Here is a 21377-nt window from a genome sequence, read left to right on the forward strand (position 1 = left end):
CAATGGAGAGAGAATATGTAGGAGTTGTTGGAGGAGGAAGGAAGGGAGGAGGTGCAGGAGGAGGAAGGAGGGTGCAGGAGGAAGGAAGGTGCAGGAGGAAGGAGGAAGGAGGAGGTGCAGGAGGAGGAGGAAGGAAGGGAAGGGAGGAGGCAGGAGGGGGGGAGGAAGAGGATGAGAAGGGAGACAAGGAGGAGGAGGAGAGGAGAAGGAGAAGAAGGAGAAGGAAGAGCAGGAGAAGAAATACCTGTTGGTCTTGGTGAAGTGACGGAGTGTTATGAGAGTAGGTGAACAAGCGACGTGAGGTGACAGATGAGGCGACGGGTGAGGTGACGGATGAGGTGGTGAGGCAGTGATGAGGTTAACGAAGTGGGCGGGTGTGGTGAGGCGGGTGAGGGTGGAGGGAACGACGGGGCAGCCTACAGCAGAACACAACACACCTGGACCTACACACAACAGAGGCACCCTACAGCAGAACACACCTGGACCCACACACAACAGAGGCAGCCTACAGCAGAACACACCTGGACCTACACACAACAGAGGCAGCCTACAGCAGACACCTGACCTACACACAACAGAGGCAGCCTACAGTAGAACACACCTGGACCTACACACAACAGAGGCAACACTGACCTACACACAACAGAGGCAGCCTACAGAACACACACACCTGGACCCACACAACAGAGGCAGAACACACCTAGACCCACACACAACAGAGGCAGCCTACAGCAACACACCTAGACCCACACACAACAGAGGCAGCCTACAGCAGAACACACCTAGACCTACACACAACAGAGGCACCCTACAGCAGAACACACCTGGACCCACACACAACAGAGGCAGCCTACAGCAGAACACACCCAGACCCACACAACAACAGAGGCACCCTACAGCAGAACACACACCTAGACCTACACACAACAGAGGCAGCCTACAGCAGAACACACCTGGACCTACACACAACAGAGGCACCCTACAGCAGAACACACCTGGACCTACACACAACAGAGAGGCAGCCTACAGCAGAACACACCTAGACCTACACACAACAGAGGCACCCTACAGCAGAACACACCTAGACCTACACACAACAGAGGCAGCCTACAGCAGAACACACACCTAGACCTACACACAACAGAGGCAGCCTACAGCAGAACCACACCACCTACACACACACAAGGCACAGCAGAACACACCTGACCCACACACAAACACACCTAGACCCACACACAAACAGAGGCACCCTACAGCAGAACACACACCTAGACCTACACACAACAGAGGCACCCTACAGCAGAACCACACCTAGACCTACACACAACAGAGGCAGCCTACAGCAGAAACACACCTGACCTACACACAACAGAGGCAGCCTACAGCAGAACACACCTGGACCCACACACAACAGAGAGGCAGCCTCACAGCAGAACACACCTGGACCTACACACAACAAGAGGCAGCCACAGCAGAACACACCTGGACTCCACACACAACAGAGGCACCCTACAGCAGAAACACACCTGGACCCACACACAACAGAGGCACCCACAGCAGAACACACACCCAGATCCACACACAACAGAGGCACCCTACAGCAGAACACACCAGACCCACACACAACAGAGGCACCCACAGCAGAACACACACCTGGACCCACACACAACAGAGGCAGCCTACAGCAGAACACACCCAGACCTACACACAACAGAAGAGGCAGCCTACAGCAGAACACACACCTAGACCTACACACAACAGAGGCAGCCTACAGCAGAACACACCTGGACCCACACACAACAGAGGCAGCCCTACAGAACACACACCAACACACACAAAGGGCAGCCCAAGAACACACCTGACCTACACACAACAGAGGCAGCCTACAGCAGAACACACCTGGACCTACACACAACAGAGGCAGCCTACAGCAGAACACACCTAGACCCACACACAACAGAGGCAGCCTACAGCAGAACACACCTGACCTACACACAACAGAGGCAGCCTACAGCAGAACACACCTGGACCCACACACAGAGGCAGCCTACAGCAGAACACACTCACCCCACACACACAGAGGCACCTACAGAACACACCTGGACCTACACACAACAGCCTACAGCAGAACACACCTGGACCTCACACACAACAGAGGCAGCCTACAGTAGAACACACCTGACCTACACACAACAGAGGCAGCCTACAGCAGAACACACCTGACCTACACACAACAGAGGCAGCCTACAGTAGAACACACCTGGACCTACACACAACAGAGGCAGAACACACCTGGACCTACACACAACAGAGGCAGCCTACAGCAGAACACACCTGACCTACACACAACAGAGGCAGAACACACCTGGACCTACACACAACAGAGGCAGCCTACAGTAGAACACACCTGGACCTACAGACAACAGAGGCAGAACACACCTAGACCTACACACAACAAGAGGCAGCCTACAGTAGAACACACCTGGACCACACACAACAGAGGTAGCCTACAGCAGAACACACCTGGACCTACACACAACAGAGGCAGCCTACAGTAGAAACACACCACCCTACACACAACAGAGGCAGCCTACAGCAGAACACACACCTGGACCTACACACAACAGAGGCAGCCTACAGTAGAACACACCTGGACCTACACACAACAGAGGCTGAACACACCTGGACCTACACACAACAGAGGCAGCCACAGCAGAACACACCTGACCTACACACAACAGAGGCAGAAACACACCTGGACCTACACACAACAGAGGCAGCCTACAGTAGACACACACCTGGACCTACACACAACAGAGGCAGAACACACCTAGACCTACACACAACAGAGGCAGCCACAGTAGAACACACCTGGACCTACACACAACAGAGGCAGCCTACAGCAGAACACACCTGGACCTACACACAACAGAGGCAGCCTACAGAACACACCTGGACCCACACACACAACAGAGGCAGCCTACAGCAGAACACACACCCAGACCACACACAACAGAGGCAGCCTACAGCAGAACACACCCAGACCTACACACAACAGAGGCAGCCTACAGCAGAACACACCTAGACCTACACACAACAGAGGCACCCTACAGAACACACCCAGACCTACACACAACAGAGGCAGCCTACAGCAGAACACACCTGGACCTACACACAACAGAGGCAGCCCTACAGCAGAACACACACCAGACCCACACACAATAGAGGCAGCCTACAGCAGAACACACCCTGGACCCCACACACAACAGAGGCAGCCTACAGAACACACCTGGACCTACACACACGAGGCACCCCTACAACAGAACACACCTGACCTACACACAACAGAGGCAGCCTACAGCAGAAACACACACCTGGACCTACACACAACAGAGGCACCCTACAGCAGAACACACCTGACCCACACACACAGAGGCAGCCTACAGCAGAAAACACACCTGGACCTACACACAACAGAGGCAGCCTACAGCAGAACACACCTGGACCTACACACAACAGAGGCAGCCTACAGCAGAACACACCTGGACCTACACACAACAGAGGCACCCTACAGCAGAACACACCTGGACCTACACACAAAAGAAGGAAGCAACATAACTCCTGCACCACCACCACCACGCTAAAACAGTACCTCGTAACTCCCCCATTACTCCACTCACCTAACCTATTATCAATACCGTGATGGATGTGCTCCCAGCCTCCCTCCCCATACCCATATATAGGGGATATTAATTTTTTTTCTTCAAGAGTTCTAAATTGTAAAAAATAAAAAAAGTTTAAGATGTTTAAATTATAAAAGTTAACCTACAAGACACACTACAGTCCAAAGCCCGACAGGAGTAAGTCATGGGAAGAATATAATGGTCCAGTCCGTTTTACGAGTTTACCTCTTTGTGTTGAAATCCAGGAGTGCCCCCCTCCCCCCCCTCCCCCTTTCCTCCCCAAAAGTACATGGGTGTTGACTAGGGGAGGAGGGGTGTACCCGCACCCCTCCTAGCTCCCCATAGGTGATGTGGGAAGAGATTTACACACCATGCCCTATACCCCCGCCCTCCCTCCCCAATGGGTGGTACAGGTAGATTACACCACCTGACCTATTCCTCCCCACCCCCTCTCCCCACACATACACACACCTGTCAGCCACGTTCCCTTGTTCAATCTTTCTGCCCAAACACTTACCTCCCCACGTCCTTCTTTCATTTCCTTCCCTAAAACACCACTTATTTCTCCCCACACGCTCCTCATCCCCCCTATTCTCCCACCCCCAGAACATTCTAAGACTGGTGTTGCTAACGTGTGTGTGTGTGTGTGAACATGAACTTAGTGAACTAATTAACAAACTAATTAGCTAACCATCATATCTCTTTCTCCTCACATCATCCAACTATCACCATTCACCACCACCCAACACCACCCACCATCACCAACACCACCACCACCACCACCACCCAACACCACCCACCACTACCACCCAACACCACCCACACTACCACCCACCACCACCTCAACACGCCCGGTAAAAGCCACTGTATAAAAGGCCTGAGGAATTAGCATTATTTATAAGGTACTTAGGCGAGCTACCAACCGATAACCAAATAGGGAGGGCGGGATTGTGGAAATAAATGATCAAATTAGTACGATAAATCGATTTACATATTTATGTCTCATTACCGTTTCCTCGTACCTGTTTAAGGGCAGCGTGTTGTCCTGAAGGTAGGGAGATAACAAGGCCTGGAGGTGGAGAGGTAAAGGTGCCTGGAGGTGGGGAGGTAAAGGTGCCTGGAGGTGGGGAGGTAAAGGTGCCTGGAGGCGTGGAGATAAAGGTGCCTGGAGGTGGGAGGTAAAGGTGCCTGGAGGTGGGGAGGTAAAGGTGCCTGGAGGTGGGGAGATAAGGTGCCTGGAGGTGGGGGAGGGCAGCCTGGAGGTGGGGCGTAAAGGTGCCTGGAGGTGGGGAGATAAAGGTGCCTGGAGGTGGGGAGATAACGGGGCCTCTATCTGCCCCCCGGCTGGCTCCTGCAACATGGCAGATGTAAGCGAGCAGGATATGGGGGGATGTACTATCTAACCTAAACCTAACCTTGGCTTAAGTCTTAACCTAACCTAACCTTGGCTTAAGTCTTAACCTAACCTAGCCTTACAGTATTAACCTAACCTAGCCTTACAGTATTAACCTAGCCTAACCTTGGCTTAAGTTTTAACCTAACCTAGCCTTACAGTATTAACCTAACCTAACCTTGGTTTAAATCTTAACCTAACCTAACCTAGCCTTACAGTATTAACCTAACCTAACCTTGGCTTAAGTCTTAACCTAACCTAGCCTTACAGTATTAACCTAACCTAACCTTGGCTTAAGTCTTAACCTAACCTAGCCTTACAGTATTAACCTAACCTAACCTAGATTGACATAATCATAAATTAACCTAACCAAACCTAGACTTACCCTCACCCACCCTATACTAAACGAAAAAATCGAGCCTATACCTAAACCTAAACCTAAACCTAACCTAACCTAACCTAACCTAACCTAACCTAACCTAACCTAAATCTAACCAGCCTAAGCTAATCACAGCCTAGGGACTGACTATAATTGAATTTGGTCCACGTCTTTATTGTGTTTTGATCATCATAAACTGCCATATGTAATATTATTTTACGCAAGATTTCATTCAGAGGAAAATAATCCGCGTGGGAAGGTGTGGAGGGGAAGGGGGGGGAGGAGGATTTTCTTAAGTGTGAAATTATTATCCATGAGTGTGGATGGTGTGATTTAGGGGAGGGGTGATTGGGGGAAAGGAAATTATCCATGTGTCTAAGAGATTATTTTTTTTTCCTTTCGTAATTTAATCAGGTCGTAATAATTACACCTACTAAATCCTGGTAATCACATGCCAGGCTCCCACGATCCTTCACTGTCCAACACGGCAGAGAGAGAGAGAGAGAGAGAGGAGGAGAGAGAGAGAGAGAGAGAGAACCCTCCTCACAGATTGATGTTTAGAAACGCACGGAACTGTAACTGTTGATACTATTGTAACAGACGCATTCAATTTCGACTTAGTTAATTTTTTCCCCTTCTTCTTAGTCCAATGTCCGCCGGCCTTCTTGACCTGAATGATAATGTTCTTAACGCGTGAGGGATTTTTATTTTTTTGAGGGTGGATTAACGCGAGTGAGTAATTCTGAGTCACTCTTTGTGGATCACCTGAAGATTAGACATCCCGGCTGAATATTAATTACCATAATGTTACCTGCAGATGTTAGGTTAGGTTAGGTTAGCTTAGGTTAGGTTAGGTTCGGTTAGGTTAGCTTAGGTTTGGATATATTAGGTTATGTTATGCTAGTTTAAGTTTGGACAGGCTAATTAGATTCAGTTAGGTTAGTTTAGGTTAGGTTAACTTTTCTCTAAAACCATCAACACCAAGTTTAAATATCACCTTTATGTCATTTACTGAGTCGCTGATACACTTAATAACTCAATTACTTTATATCACAATTAGAGAAGCTTCACTTTCCTACAAACTAAGTAATGAAGTGATGGTGAGGCGGCCCTGAAAGTTGATCTCATTAACGAGATGTGAACACTCCCAGATGGCTAATTAGTGAGTGTCTTTAACTCCAATTAAATATTTTCGTTTGCCGTATTAAACAATGTTACCTGGTAATTAATTGTACAGTACAGTATTCAGGTGTAATCTAGCTTTATAAAATTGTGTATCTTAAATATAAAATAATATAACTTCCTACATTATCTTCCAAAATGATTCGAAAATAAACAAAATCCTATTATTTCAACAGGGAGATTCTGGACGTCTTGGCTTATACCCAGCATTCGTATTTGGGTAAACTCATACACGCGGCGTTGAAGTCCATAGCTGACCAGTGAAGCTCTTCACCGGCTGGTCTTGATATGCTTCCCATGATACCGTAAAACCGATTTAACGCTACTAAAAAATAAACATTCTGAAACGAAAATCAAAACTGGGAAAAACTTAAATGCTAAAAAGTTTCAGCCATATTCACTTTCAGGACAGAGATCCACAATACATATATTTCGCCTAACAAAACAAGGCATCGAGTTTATGGTATGTGGTACACGTAGCTAACTCAAGCGTACACACAGCCTGAAAACACACTCGTATGTTGTGTGTGTGTTCTCCAGCCACCGATAAAAACCTTCGCAAAACACCTCAGTTACGTTAGAGGCTAAAACGATACATAAATATAAGATAAATTCCTTTCCAATATTCCTCTCGCCCACCCTGACCACACGGGGGGCCGCAAAAACATAATATTCAATTATACCCGGAGTCGGCCATGACGCCTTCCACCCACCAGGCCTGCCAACCGTATGTTTACACCACCCAGGACTGCCAACCGTCAGTTCACACCACCCAGGCCTGCCAACTATCAGTTAACACCACCCAGGCCTGCCAACAGTATTTACACCACCCAGGTCTGCCAGCAGTCTCTTTACACCACCCAGGCCTGCCAACCATCAGTTTACACCACCCAGGTCTGCCAACAGTCTCTTTAAACACCCAGGCCTGCCAACAGTCTCTTTACACCACCCAGGCCTGCCAACCATCAGTTTACACCACCCAGGTCTGCCAACAGTCTCTTAACACCACCCAGGCCTGCCAACAGTGCTTACACCACTCAGGCCTGCCATCACTTTACATCACCCAGGCCTGCCAACAGTGTACACACCACCCAGGCTTGCCAACCGTCAGTTTACATCACCCAGGCCTGCCAGCCAATATCCTCATTTAATACATTACAACAATAAAACTTAAAAAGGAAGTTGAGCTGAAGGGATTTTACCTAATTTGTCAAAAGGTGGTGACTAAATTTTGTCCAGTGGAATATTTTTATGTAGGAGTCTGTCCAGCGACGCGTTCACTGAAAGATTTTATCCAATGGGAATTTTACCAGTGGCGGGATTTTGTCCAATTCATCGGTGTATATCTGAGCAATATATGTATTATCGGGTATATATATATCTGCACACACACACATATATATACTTCCAGTGTGCACATACAGTTACATACCATCGCAGGCTTAATACACACACACACACACACACACACACACACTTTTCCTCCCCCTCCCCCTACCCTCCTACCCCTCTCACCCCCTTTCCTCTCCCCTCACTTAGGTATTCATATATACATAATCCAACTTTCAGATTTTCTACAAGTTGTCATACACCACCAGCCTGATTACCTCTGGTTTCTGAAGTCAATCGATCTGTCTTCAACGCTGCTGGAATTTTCTTGGGATTAATGAATATTGATCAGGTAATAGCTATTTATGATGATGATGATGATAATAAAATAATGACGATAAACTAACGCAACAATAAACAGCTACAAATTATATAGGGCAAAATAGAACACACACACACCAAGCCGAACCAATCAAAATAAAAAAATAAGTTACAGACAAACACCGGATGATTGCGTTACACCATCTTCCCACACGACAATAAAAAAACCCCCACAGGAGACAGATTATGAAATACGTAAACAATTATCTCCACCAAAGGCCTGAACCACAACACAAGCGGCTTACAACACACACTACTCACAAGGTTTTTTCTTAATGTGGTAAAAAAAGTATATAGAAAAATAGAAAAACAAAACAATGTATCGTCCCTAGGGGTTATTCTAGGAACCAAAATATTCTTAATACCTCGGAGGAATTACTGTAAGTCTCTCCTTCGTCCCTGAGAGAGAGAGTTACGTATAATAAAAGTAAAAAAAAATGTGTGTGTGTGTGTGTGTGTGTGTGTGTGTAAATTAAGATCAACTAAAGCAGTACACGCATATATGGATTGCAAACACGTTACAACAAGCACATATACACTGCTCTAATACAGACATATACACACACAAAAAACTAAACACACACACACAGGTCCAATCCCAATAATCTCTCGTGACACAAACACCGGCATCAACAACACCAGTGACAACTACGAGCGCCCGACAGGTGTATAGGCGAGGACAGACTAACACACACACACACACACACACACACACACACACACACACACACACACATACACACACACGTTGATAAAACAAATTGGCAGAAAAACACGTACGTCCACGCTACTAAAATAACAGGGGTTAAGAACACAGGTGGTGGCAGGACCCAAGCAGAGCACCACCAGGGGCAGGCAGCTCCAGGTGGTGACGGCCCCTGGGTGTTAGTCCTCACAGAATCAATAACAAGACGACCAAGACCCTCACCAAGAACTACCTGTGAAAGTGACTAGACCGTAAATCGTGGCGTTCCTCAGGTATATATTCTGCCCTCTCCCCCTACCACCACGAGCCCCCCTCCCCCCCTCCTCATCCTCTCGCCCTCATCGTCTCTCATCTCCTCCTCCCACCCTCCACGTCTCTCTCTTCCTCCCACTCACCACGTCTCTCCCCCTCCTCTTTCCCACTCCGTCTCTTCCTCTCCTCCGCCCTCCACGTACTGATGAAGGTATCACAAACACTGGTCTATGTCTTCTGTCGTCAAATGCAACATATTAGGCCATTTATTTCGCTCCCAGGGCCACAAACTACACCCATGTGAGGAGAGATATTCGACTCAAGGTATTTGTGAGGAAGTTACTGATCTCCCTCAACCCATCCCTGTGAGGCAAGTCCCATCTCTCACCTCCTCGTTTGACGGGCAGGTCCCACCCTTCAACCCATTCAATCTGAGGAGATAGGGCTAATCTACTCGCCAATTCACCGTAGGGAAAGTTTCACCCATCAGCTCCCATATCCCACCCTTTCAACCCATAAAATCTACACAGAAGGTACCGATTCCCCTCAACTCATTTAAGAGGGGAGAAGACCCAGCCCTCAACTCGTTATTTATATGACAGGTGGCCCAGGTATTGCAGCACCTCCCAGCCAGGTCGTCCACCACCTCGAGAATCCATATTAACGGCGTAGGGCCTCTTAACTCAACAGCTGGGTGTCAGGTCCTCCCTTAACTCAACTTCCGACATTTATAGGAGTAAGGTCTATTAACTCCTAAGGTCTTGGCCCCCCAACACACCCTTACACTCTCAATATGTACGACGTTTATGGTGCAAATCCTATTTACTCAAACCTCTGACGGTCTCAGTTTATTAGAGGTTCTTTATAGTTGGTTTGTACATTAACTTAAAACGTGGTGGGGGTTGGCTTTAGTCTGTACTAAAGGGGAAAATATCACACACACACACACACACACACACACACACACACACACACACACACACACACACACACACACACACACACACACACACGTCTCCATGACCCCGTGAGGTCCTTCATATCAACACCCGAGGACGAGTTACTGCACCACGAGGCCTATGTGAGTTCACACAGTATGGCAAGAGACCAGCCCGGACCATCAGCTGTAAACTATAATAATTTGTTTGTTCAATCATTGTTCCTTCTCCTTTTAGTAATGAAAGCTTTTGTTAAAAGACCCACCCACCTCATGTCTTTGTATGTAATAAGTCATTTTTGTCTAATGTATATTTTCAGCCTTCGGGCTGCCGACTTTTTCAATAAACCGTTAATTATTATTATTTTATTATTATTATTACACACACACACACACACGAAGGATACTCTCGATTCCAACACCTGGGGTATATACGACACCTGCACTCACCACCCAGGGGAGACGGAGGTGACCTCTCTCATTCATCAGGTGAGTCCTCCTTCCCTCCCTCCCTCACTCATGAGGGGGGTGGGGGTGGTAGGGAGGTAGCACCAGTTGGGTCCTCCTAATGAGCGCAATAGAGGGCTGACCTCACTCATAAAGCATTATCAGCAGACTCACCTACACCCAGATTATAGTGTGATGGTTTTGAATAAAGTGGTGGCGGGGTGTGGGTGGGTGGCGGGGTGTGAGGTGGGGTGGCGAGGGTAGCGGGGTGTGGGGGTGGGGCGGTGGTGGGTGTGAGGATGGGATGGTGGGTGGGTGGGGTTGGCGGGTGGGAGGTGGGGTGGCGGGGGTGTGAGGATGGATGGCGGGGTGTGAGGGTGGGTGACGGAGTGTGAGGATGGGAGGTAGCAGGGTGAGTGAGAGAAGCAAGTGGCAGGGTGTGTGAGAGTGGGTGGTGGCAGGGTGTGTGACGGAGGCAAGTAGCACGGTGTGTGAGTGAGGAAAGTGGCAGGGTGTGTGAGGGACAGGGGTGGCAGGGTGTGTGGGGAGGGACAGGGGTGGCAGGGTGTGTGGGAGGGACAGGTGGCAGGGTGTGTGAGGGACAGGGTGGCAGGGATGTGTGAGGACAGGGGTGGCAGGGGTGTGTGAGGGACAGGGGTGGCAGGGTGTGTGAGGGGACAGGGGTGGGCAGGGTGTGTGAGAGTAGGGGGGTGGCAGGGTGTGTGATGGGAGGTGGTGGTAGCAGGGTGTGTGAGAGTAGGTGGTGGCAGGTGTGAGAGTGGGTGGTGGCAGGGTGTGTGAGAGGGAGTGGGGTGGTAGGGTGTGTGGAGGGAGGGTGGTGGCAGGTGTGAGAGTAGGTGGTGGGCAGGGGTGTGTGGGAGAGTAGGTGGTGGCAGGGTGTGTGAGGGAGTGGGTGGTAGGTGTGTGAGGGAGTGGGTGGTGGCAGGGTGTGTGAGAGTGGGTGGTGGCAGGGTGTGAGGGTGGGTGGTGGTAGTGTGTGAGGGAGTGGGTGGTGGCAGGGTGTGGGGAGAGTAGGTGGCAGGGTGTGGAGGGAGTGGGTGGTGGTGGGTGTGAGAGTAGGTGGTGGCAGGGTGTGTGGGAGGGAGTGGGTGGTAGCAGGTGTGTGGAGAGTAGGTGGTGGCAGGGTGTGTGAGGCAATGGGTGGTGGGCAGGGTGTGTGGGAGGGAGTGGGGTGGACAGGGTGTGTGAGGGAGAGGGTGGCAGGTGTAAGGATAGGGTGGCAGGGTGTGTGAAAGTCGGTGGTGGCAGGGGTGTGAGGAAGTGGATGGTGGCAGGTGTGTGAGAGTGGGTGGTGGCAGGTGTGTGAGGAAGTGGATGGTGGCAGGGTGTGTGAGAGTGGGTGGTGGGCAGTGGAGGTGAGAGGTGGCAGGGGGTGTGTGAGAGGTGGCAGGGTGTGTGAGTGGGTGGTGGCAGGGTGTGAGGAGTGGTGGTAGAGGGTGTGTGAGGGAGTGGGTGGTGCAGGGTGTGTGAGAGTGGGTGGTGGCAGGGAGTGTGAGAGGTGGCAGGGTGTGAGAGGTGGCAGGGTGTGTTAGAGTAGGTGGTGGCAGGGTGGAGGGAGTGGATAGGCAGGGGTGTGTGAGTGGGTGGTGGCAGGGAGTGTGAGAGGTGGCAGGGTGTGTGAGAGGTGGCAGGGTGTGTGAGTGGGTGGTGGCAGGGGTGTGTGAGAGTGGTAGCAGGGGTGTGAGGGAGTGGGTGGTGGCAGTGTGTGTGAGAGTGGGTGGTGGCAGAGGGTGTGTGAGAGGTGGCAGGGTGAGAGGTGGCAGGGTGTATGAGAGGTGGCAGGGTGTGTGAGAGGTGGCAGGGTGTGTGAGGCTGACGGTGATGATGGGATAAGTGATCTGTCGCACTTAATACAATCGAATGGCTGATGAGTTGAGTGGGTGGTTAGTGGGTGTGACGGCAGGTGGGCGGATGAGTGACGAGGTGGGCGGGCGAATGGATGGGGAAGTGGGCGGGCGAGTGGGTGGGGAAGTGGGCGGACGGCTATCAAACTGAACATATTAGGATACAAAGACCAAAAAAACCCACTCATTAATTGATACCGAACAGATATTACTGACCTAATGCTAATACACTCGACGCTCCTGACTTGCTTAACGTTTCTGATTTACTTAATGCTTCTGATTTACTTAATATTTCTAATTTACTTAACGCTTATGATTTACTTAACGCTCCTGACTTGCTTAACGTTTCTGATTTACTTAATACTTCTAATTTACTTAATACTTCTAATTTACTTAACGCTTATGATTTACTTAACGCTCCTAACTTGCTTAACGTTTCTGATTTACTTAACGCTTCTGATTTACTTAACGCTCGTGATTTACTTAACGCTCGTGGTTTACTTAACGCTCGTGATTTACTTAACGCTCGTGATTTACTTAACGCTTCTGATTTACTTAACGCTCGTGATTTACTTAACGCTCGTGGTTTACTTAACGCTCGTGATTTACTTAACACTTCTGATTTACTTAACACTTCTGATTTACTTAACGTTCCTGATTTACTTAACGCTCGTGATTTACTTAACACTTCTGATTTACTTAACACTTGTGATTTACTTAACGCTTATGATTTACTTAACGCTCCTGACTTGCTTAACGTTTCTGATTTACTTAATACTTCTGATTTACTTAATACTTCTAATTTACTTAACGCTTATGATTTACTTAACGCTCCTGACTTGCTTAACGTTTCTGATTTACTTAACGCTTATGATTTACTTAACGCTCCTGACTTGCTTAACGTTTCTGATTTATTAATGCTTCTGATTTACTTAATACTTCTAATTTACTTAACGCTTATGATTTACTTAACGCTCCTGACTTGCTTAACGTTTCTGATTTACTTAATGCTTCTGATTTACTTAACACTTGTGATTTACTTAACGCTTATGATTTACTTAACGCTCCTGACTTGCTTAACGTTTCTGATTTACTTAATGCTTCTGATTTACTTAATACTTCTAATTTACTTAACGCTTATGATTTACTTAACACTCCTGACTTGCTTAACGTTTCTGATTTACTTAACGCTCGTGGTTTACTTAACGCTCGTGATTTACTTAACGCTTCTGATTTACTTAACGCTCGTGATTTACTTAACACTTCTGATTTACTTAACGTTCTTGATTTACCTAACGCTTCTGATTTACTTAACACTTGTGATTTACTTAACGCTTGTGATTTACTTAACGCTCCTGACTTGCTTAACGTTTCTGATTTACTTAATGCTTCTGATTTACTTAATACTTCTAATTTACTTAACGCTTATGATTTACTTAACGCTCCTGACTTGCTTAACGTTTCTGATTTACTTAACGCTTCTGATTTACTTAACGCTCGTGATTTACTTAACGCTCGTGGTTTACTTAACGCTCGTGATTTACTTAACACTTCTGATTTACTTAACACTTGTGATTTACTTAACGTTCCTGATTTACTTAACGTTCTTGATTTACCTAACGCTTCTGATTTACTTAACACTTGTGATTTACTTAACGCTCGTGATTTACTTAACGCTTGTGATTTACTTAACGCTCGTGATTTACTTAACGCTCGTGATTTACTTTACGCTCGCATTTTACTTAACGCTCGTGATTTAATTAATGTTCCTAATTTACTTAACTCTTGTGATTTACTTAACGCTTCTGATTTACTTAACGCTTGTGATTTACTTAACACTTGTGATTTACTTAACGCTTAACTAATTCGTCCATACATTTACCCCCAAATGACATAACTATTATCCTATTTAACTCACCTTTAATACCAATTAATCAATATAGACCCCAATTAATCACTCATAGCGCCAATTAGTCACCCATAATGCCAATTAGTCACTTATAACACCAATTAGTCACTTATAACACCAATTAGCCACTCATGACGCCAATTAGTCACTCATAACGCCAATTAGTCACTCATAACACCACTAGTCACTTGAACGCCAGTTAGTCACTTATAACACCCTAATTAGTCACCAAGTGACGCCATCAGTCACTTATAACACTAATTAGTCACCAAAACGCCAATTAGCGCTACTCATAACGCCACTATCACTCATAGCGCCAATTAGTCACCCATAATGCCAATTAGTCACTTATAACACCAATTAGTCACTTATAACACCAATTAGCCACTCATGACGCCAATTAGTCACTCATAACGCCAATTAGTCACTCATAACACCAATTAGTCGCCCATAGCACCATTATCATTAGCAGTAACCAGATTTAATTTCCTATTCTTTAATCTCAATCGTCACTTTATTACACCAAGTTAAACTCGTCTTTTTTGGGGAGGTTAAATTCACGTGACAAATTTAACGAAATCCAGAGAGAATCGACGAATGTTACTGAAATTTCTACTAAGGCCCAGAGATGTGTTGTGGAGTGAGAGGTGACTTGTGAGAGGGAGAAGAGAGGGGTGGAGAGGGTTAGATTAGGTAAATTGTGAGAGGGAGGAGAGAGTGGGGGTGGAGAGAGGGGTAAGGATTAAATGAAAGGACGACGTGAGTGAGAGGGAATTGCGAAAGGGCCAGGAACCAGAGCGGCTTGAGTGGGATGAAGGAATCGAGAGGGCGACGTTAGTGAGAAAGGAGAAACATGAGAGGAAGACGTGAGTGGGAGAACTTTGAGAGAGAAAGGAGAAAATGTAAGAAAGAGAGAGAGAGAGAGAGAGAGAGAGAGAGAGAGAGAGAGAGAGAGAGAGAAAGAGAGAGAGAGAGAGAGAGAGAGAGAGAGAGAGAGAGAGAGAGAGAGAGAGGTCTGGCCTGAGGTTAAAAAGACGTAAACGAGGCCACTAAATGAACCCAACCAAGTAAAACATCTTTAATGTAACCTTTTGGACCAGAGGAAGTGTGGCCACGAGGTGAGAGAGGGGAGGTGTGGCCACGAGGTGATGGAGGGGAAATGTGGCCACGAGGTGAGGAAGGGTAAGTGTAGCCACGAGGTGATTGATGGGGGAAATGTGGCCACGAGGTGATCAAGGGGAAATGTGGCCACGAATTGATGGCGGGAAAGTGTGGCTAGGAACTGAAGAGGGCAAAAGAAGTAGAGAGGGAAACAGAGAAGGAGAGGAGTGTAGAGGGAGGAGACCAGGAGGGGTGAGAAGGGGGTTAAAGTGTGCCCCATTCTCCTGGCAGCCATTAAGGGTAGTGTGGATACAGCCCATTTACGGTGTACCAGGAGGCGACGCGGACGGCACTACACTCGACCACCGGCACTTCCCCAACTGTAAAGTCGGGTACCTATTCACAGATGGGTGGACTGAAGGTTGCCCCGGGTGGAACTAGTGACCCTTACGATAGAGGGCGAGCATTGTATCCACTCGGCCACCGCACCCCTAAGCTGAGTGGTGTGTGAGAGAGAGAGAGAGAGAGAGAGAGAGAGAGAGAGAGAGAGAGAGAGAGAGAGAGAGAGAGAGAGGGCGAGAGACTCCTCGGAGTGAGAGGAGAGTGGCAGTGAGGGATAGGATGATGAGTATAAGGTAGCGTGGATAAAATGAGGGTGAGAACGGGGGATGGTGGTGAGTAAAATGAGAGAGAGAGAGAGAGAGAGAGAGAGAGAGAGAGAGAGAGAGAGAGAGAGAGAGAGAGAGAGAGAGAGAGAGAGAGAGAGCCATCACAAGGACCCTAGAGTTAAGAAGATTGGAAAATTTGGAAAGGATAAGAGGCGACGGAAAGAGGGAGGAGGGATAAAGACAATCAATTAAGAAGAATGGAGGAGAGAAGAGATTAAAAAGGAGAGGCGAGGGAAGAGAAAAGAGGGAAGGGGAAACAGAAATGAATTGGAGAGGAGAGAGGGAGGAAGAGAGGGAGGAAGAGAGGGAGGATAATTAAAGCAGGGCGGGTGTGGGTTTCAAAGTGTTATCAAAATAAAGAAGGAGGAAGGAAGAAGGAGGGAAGAGAAGAGGAGGAGAAAAGGGGATAGGAGAAAGAAGAGGAAGAGAAGAGGACGAAGGAAGAGAAGAGGATGAGAGGACGGGGGAGGAGGATGTACAAAAAGAGAAAGAGGAAATGAAAAATAAATAATGACTAATAATAATGATTTTGAAATTAATAATAATAATAATAATAATAATAATAACAGACGACCTACATTCATAAAACGTGTGTGGGTCGTTTGATAAAAGGAAAACTATGCAAATTAACCACCTAATCTAATTTGCATATGTTGACACCAAAAACGTTGCAGATCCTGTGGAGGTTGACGATCACACACACACACACACACACACACACACACACACACACACACACACACACACACACACACACACACACACACACACACACACAATGGTGGACGAGAATTACGAAAAGAAAAAAGCTGAATGACAGACAGGAGAGGACAAACATTACCATAATAATGTAAAGTTTCAGGACGAGGAGAATTTTGCGGCCAGACAGACAGACACAAGGCGACATCCCCCTCATGCCTTAACACATCAGTTAGTCAATACAGACGTCAGTGAAAATGACATCACCAGCACAATGTAAAGAGATGGTACGAGTAGAAGTTTGTGCTTAGCGGCTGTAGCGGGGAAGAGTACCACCACACATACCACCAATATCAGTGGGAGTGTCACCGGGAAAAGCAGTACCAATACCAGTAGACCAAGAGGAGAAGCATAACCAACAGCATTACCATTAGTAAAGTACCACCGCCAGCAGCACACAACCTGGGGGTGGTGATTTACGTGTGGTGGGAACCATAAACTCACTGTCTTGACCGTGGCTAATTGTTTTGAAAATAACACCCATTAATTGTGGCCGGAGGAGCCCAGCCTCGTCTACATAGTGTTATTAGGTCTCCCCCCCCCTTCATCCCCACGTGTGTGTGTGTGTGTGTGTGTGTGTGTGTGTGTAAGCCTACCCAACTTGTTTACAAAGTTTCATAAGGTGGCTCATATTTCACAATCCTGACACTTTAATATAAAAAAAAGGACAAATTTGAATATCTGCCTCATTCGACAAGTGGCCCAATTATGAGTTCTCATACCCTGACTATACTGTACATATTGTCTGTCAGGGGTAGGTACTAAATATTGTTCTCTGAGAGTGAGAGAGAGAGAGAGAGAGAGAGAGAGAGAGAGAGAGAGAGAGAGAGAGAGAGAGAGAGGAAATGAGACACTCAGAAAATTATAGATACCAGGAGAATAGGAGAGAAGCTACTCGGGGAAGCTTAAAGATAATCTAAAATGACCTGTCTGTTCCCGCACAAGAAATATGAACGCTAATGACCGCTGCTCAGTGGGGGGCGTTCATCCCTCCGTCACCAGCTCAGCCACATTGAACACCTGGGACGGGGGGGGTGTCAAGTAACAGGTATAATGAACTCTTGGGTGAAATAAGTCAACCCAGCCAAAAGATTTACAAACAGTAGTGAGAATATAACGCAAGACAAACCATCTTTCATACTAACGAGGAAATTGATCACCTGAAAGATATTAACCTCACACAATCCAATCTAATCTAACCTAACCTAACCCCTCCACACACCTTTTTCACTGTGGGTTGTCGTGGTGAGGAGTAATTTACATATGTATGACTGTCAAGTATGATTATTGTAAGTGTTTTTCTCTCTAACGTTACTGACAGACAGAAGTTATTGAGGTGACACTGACCCGCCTCCTAACACTTTATGTATGCGTGACCTTTGACCCTGAAGTGACCTTGATCGATGTCTACCCAATCTTCCTGCCATGTTTGACCAATATCCGCAGATCAGTTTTTGAGATAAATATTAATCTGCACTTTGTGTGTTTGTACATGAAACATCTTTAAACTTGATGGGGAGGGTGACGATGGAAATTGACAGAATGGCGTGTTCGTTTTATAAGTAATTTACCAACTTTCATTTAGTGTCAGCCAAACAAACAATCATTCCCTACTCCCCCAGAAGAAAAAAACACATCTCATCCTTTGCACACACAAATACCTCATCCAACACACACACACACACACACACACACACACACACACACACACACACACATACACCACCCAACACGTATACACACTAAGCGGATTAACGAACCTGTGCAGCACGCGACACTCACCTCACCGTGTGCTAAATAATTTATTTTACCTCTGTGCCATGAAATTGTTTATAACCAGCACTAAACGGACCTACACTTGGGGAAGGCAATAAAAAGATATTGTGTGTAATTACCTTGTCTAAATTAGAGTGGAGGAGCGTAATCAGTAGCAGCTCTGCCAATTAACTATGTAATTACTCGCTAATCTACGTGTGTCGTCCCCGGCCCCGCCACGACCTTCCTCCATAATGGCGGCTATAATGCTCTTACTCATCTAACTTATCAAATAACTGTCTTATATACAGAGTATATATATATATATATATATATATATATATATATATATATATATATATATATATATATATATATATATATATATATATATACTGTATATAAATGTGTGTGTAAAGGGTTTCTCCGTGTAATCTTGAGAGCAGCAGCACACTCGGAGGGCGGGAGGAAGGCGTGTACTTTGAAGAGCACTTTTTCCTCTTAGTGTTGAGGTTGACAGCAGCAGGGGAGTGATGGTCACCCTCACCCTCTGCCAGCCAGTTTTCTTTCTGTGAAAACTCTTAACAAATTGTAGAAGAACTTTTTGACATTTTGGGACCAAATATAAGCCCGTCAAAGGAAGCTTAAACGTGTCGCAAAAAATCGAAGTATGTGGGCCGTCGTCAGTGGTGGTGTGGTAGAGTGAACACTGGAGGACCCGGTCAGGAAATACCCATCTGTATACAGGTATTTGAAAATTATTTTATTAAAAAAAAATCAGACGGAACAAGGCGCCGATAATCACCAATAAGGAAAACTTAATCTGCAGTAAACAAAAATAAAAAAATAAACTGAGGAAAACTTATTTACCTTGAGTGTTCAGAGTGGCAGGTCACATTAGGGTCAACAGGCAGGTCAGCCGAACACAACCGAGTGTTTCTCAACCTTTGCCTGAAATGTGAAAACCAAATTGACTTACATTTTCTATACTAAAGTTCTCTCTCATTGCGTTATTTATTTACCAGCCTGTGAGACAGTGTAAACAAATAGTAATGTTTTAATTGTTCCTCAGTCACCAAGTATTGTGTGCTGAAAACAACACAAAATATTTTTGGAGATAAAAAAAATGCAAAGCAAAAATTGCGCAATTCTTTTTTTGCTTCCTGCCTCACTCTGTAAAAAGATGTTTTTCAGGGAGAACTGAAATAACCACTACACGATTATAAAGGTAACTGTATCGTAAATCTAATATTCACCTTGAATTTATTTCTTTTGCTACTTCATGAAATCCGTTTACAAACACAATATCTCTCTCTCTCTCTCTCTCTCTCTCTCTCTCTCTCTCTCTCTCAAGCCTGAGTAATACTATATGGTCAAGTAGCCGTGCAGTGTGTGGTGTGGAGTAACCTGGTCACGACCCGGGTTCTTATAAACTCTAAGATGAGAATTACCCTCGTAACTGTGGATAAGAAGACGCGTCCAACAACGGGGAAGACTGTACTTTGTTCATGTCATCCAAGCCGCGCGCGTGTGTGTGTGTGTGTGTGTGTGTGTGTGTGTGTGTGTGTGTGTGTGTGTGTAAATGGTAATACCCTCTCTAATGTTACCCACTTTCAATATCTCGGCTACCACTCTGTCCACCACCGTGAACATCGATGAAGAGATTCAACATCGGATCACATGTGCATCTCAACCTTTGGCAGACTCCGTAATCGTGTCTTCAGCTGTAGGGAGCTGAAATTATCTACAATGCTGCACGTATATCGAGCAGTGGTCCTCCCCACCCTGCTATATGGCAATGAGAAGTGGGTTATCACACAGGAGGCACCTCAAGGCACTTGAAAACTTTCACCAACGTAGTCTACGTTCCATCCCCCGAGTTGGCTGGGAAGACAAGAGAACAAATGCCAGTATTCTTGCTGACACCAACTGTAGGAGCATCGAGGCTACCATTATCCATGAACAACTACGTTGGACTGGCTATGTTACCCGCATGGGCGACAGTAGACTGGCAAAGCAGCTACTTTACAGTCACCTAACGAATAATAAACGTAACGCAAGCGGACAATTGAAAAGGTATAAGGATAGTCTTAACACAAACCTGAAAAAGTGCCAAATCGACCCCCTCACCTGGGAGTCGATTACTCCACATCGTAACGCTTGGAGGAGCACCACAGGAGAAGGTGTCAAGACTTTCGAATTAGCCCGACTGAAAACCGAGGCAGATAAGCGCCAGCGCGCGCCGGAAAGACGTGCCGCTGCCGTCGCCGCCGCCCCTCCCGCACTAGATGTAGCCCTCCACATATGCATCATTTGTGAACGACTCTGCCGGTCTCGTATCGGCCTCTCTTGTCACCTTAAAACTCACCAACCTTGGTGACATCCTTAATAACTCATATCATCGTATCATTGCTGGATGATTATCATACTCGATTCCGAGTGACAGCAAAGTAGGTAGTCGTAATAGAGAGTGACAGAGAGTGAGTGCGTGTGTGTTCTTGCGTGAGCACGTGCGCCTGTATGCGTGTGAGCCATGTAGAATTGTTCTCACATCACCAAGCTGGTGAAAATTTTTAATAAATGGGTATTTGGGAATACACAGTGTGATGTGTGCCCCTTGTGGTGGTGGCG

At 46.7% G+C, this 21377-nt stretch overlaps 1 protein-coding gene across 1 annotated transcript in view; it reads right to left on the reverse strand.

Annotated features, from left to right (window-relative positions):
* The window catches only part of LOC121861250, a 171393-nt gene extending 151692 nt beyond the window's left edge, over positions 1-19701 (reverse strand). The window contains exon 1 of the mRNA XM_042358897.1: positions 19617-19701. The gene's annotated coding sequence lies outside the window, so the exon portion shown is untranslated. The remainder of the gene's footprint in view (positions 1-19616) is intronic.
* Positions 19702-21377: the final 1676 nt, after the last annotated feature.

This window comes from Homarus americanus, unplaced genomic scaffold (assembly GCF_018991925.1).
Source record: "Homarus americanus isolate GMGI-L3 unplaced genomic scaffold, GMGI_Hamer_2.0 scaffold21314, whole genome shotgun sequence".
Classification (NCBI taxonomy): Eukaryota; Metazoa; Arthropoda; class Malacostraca; order Decapoda; family Nephropidae; genus Homarus; species Homarus americanus.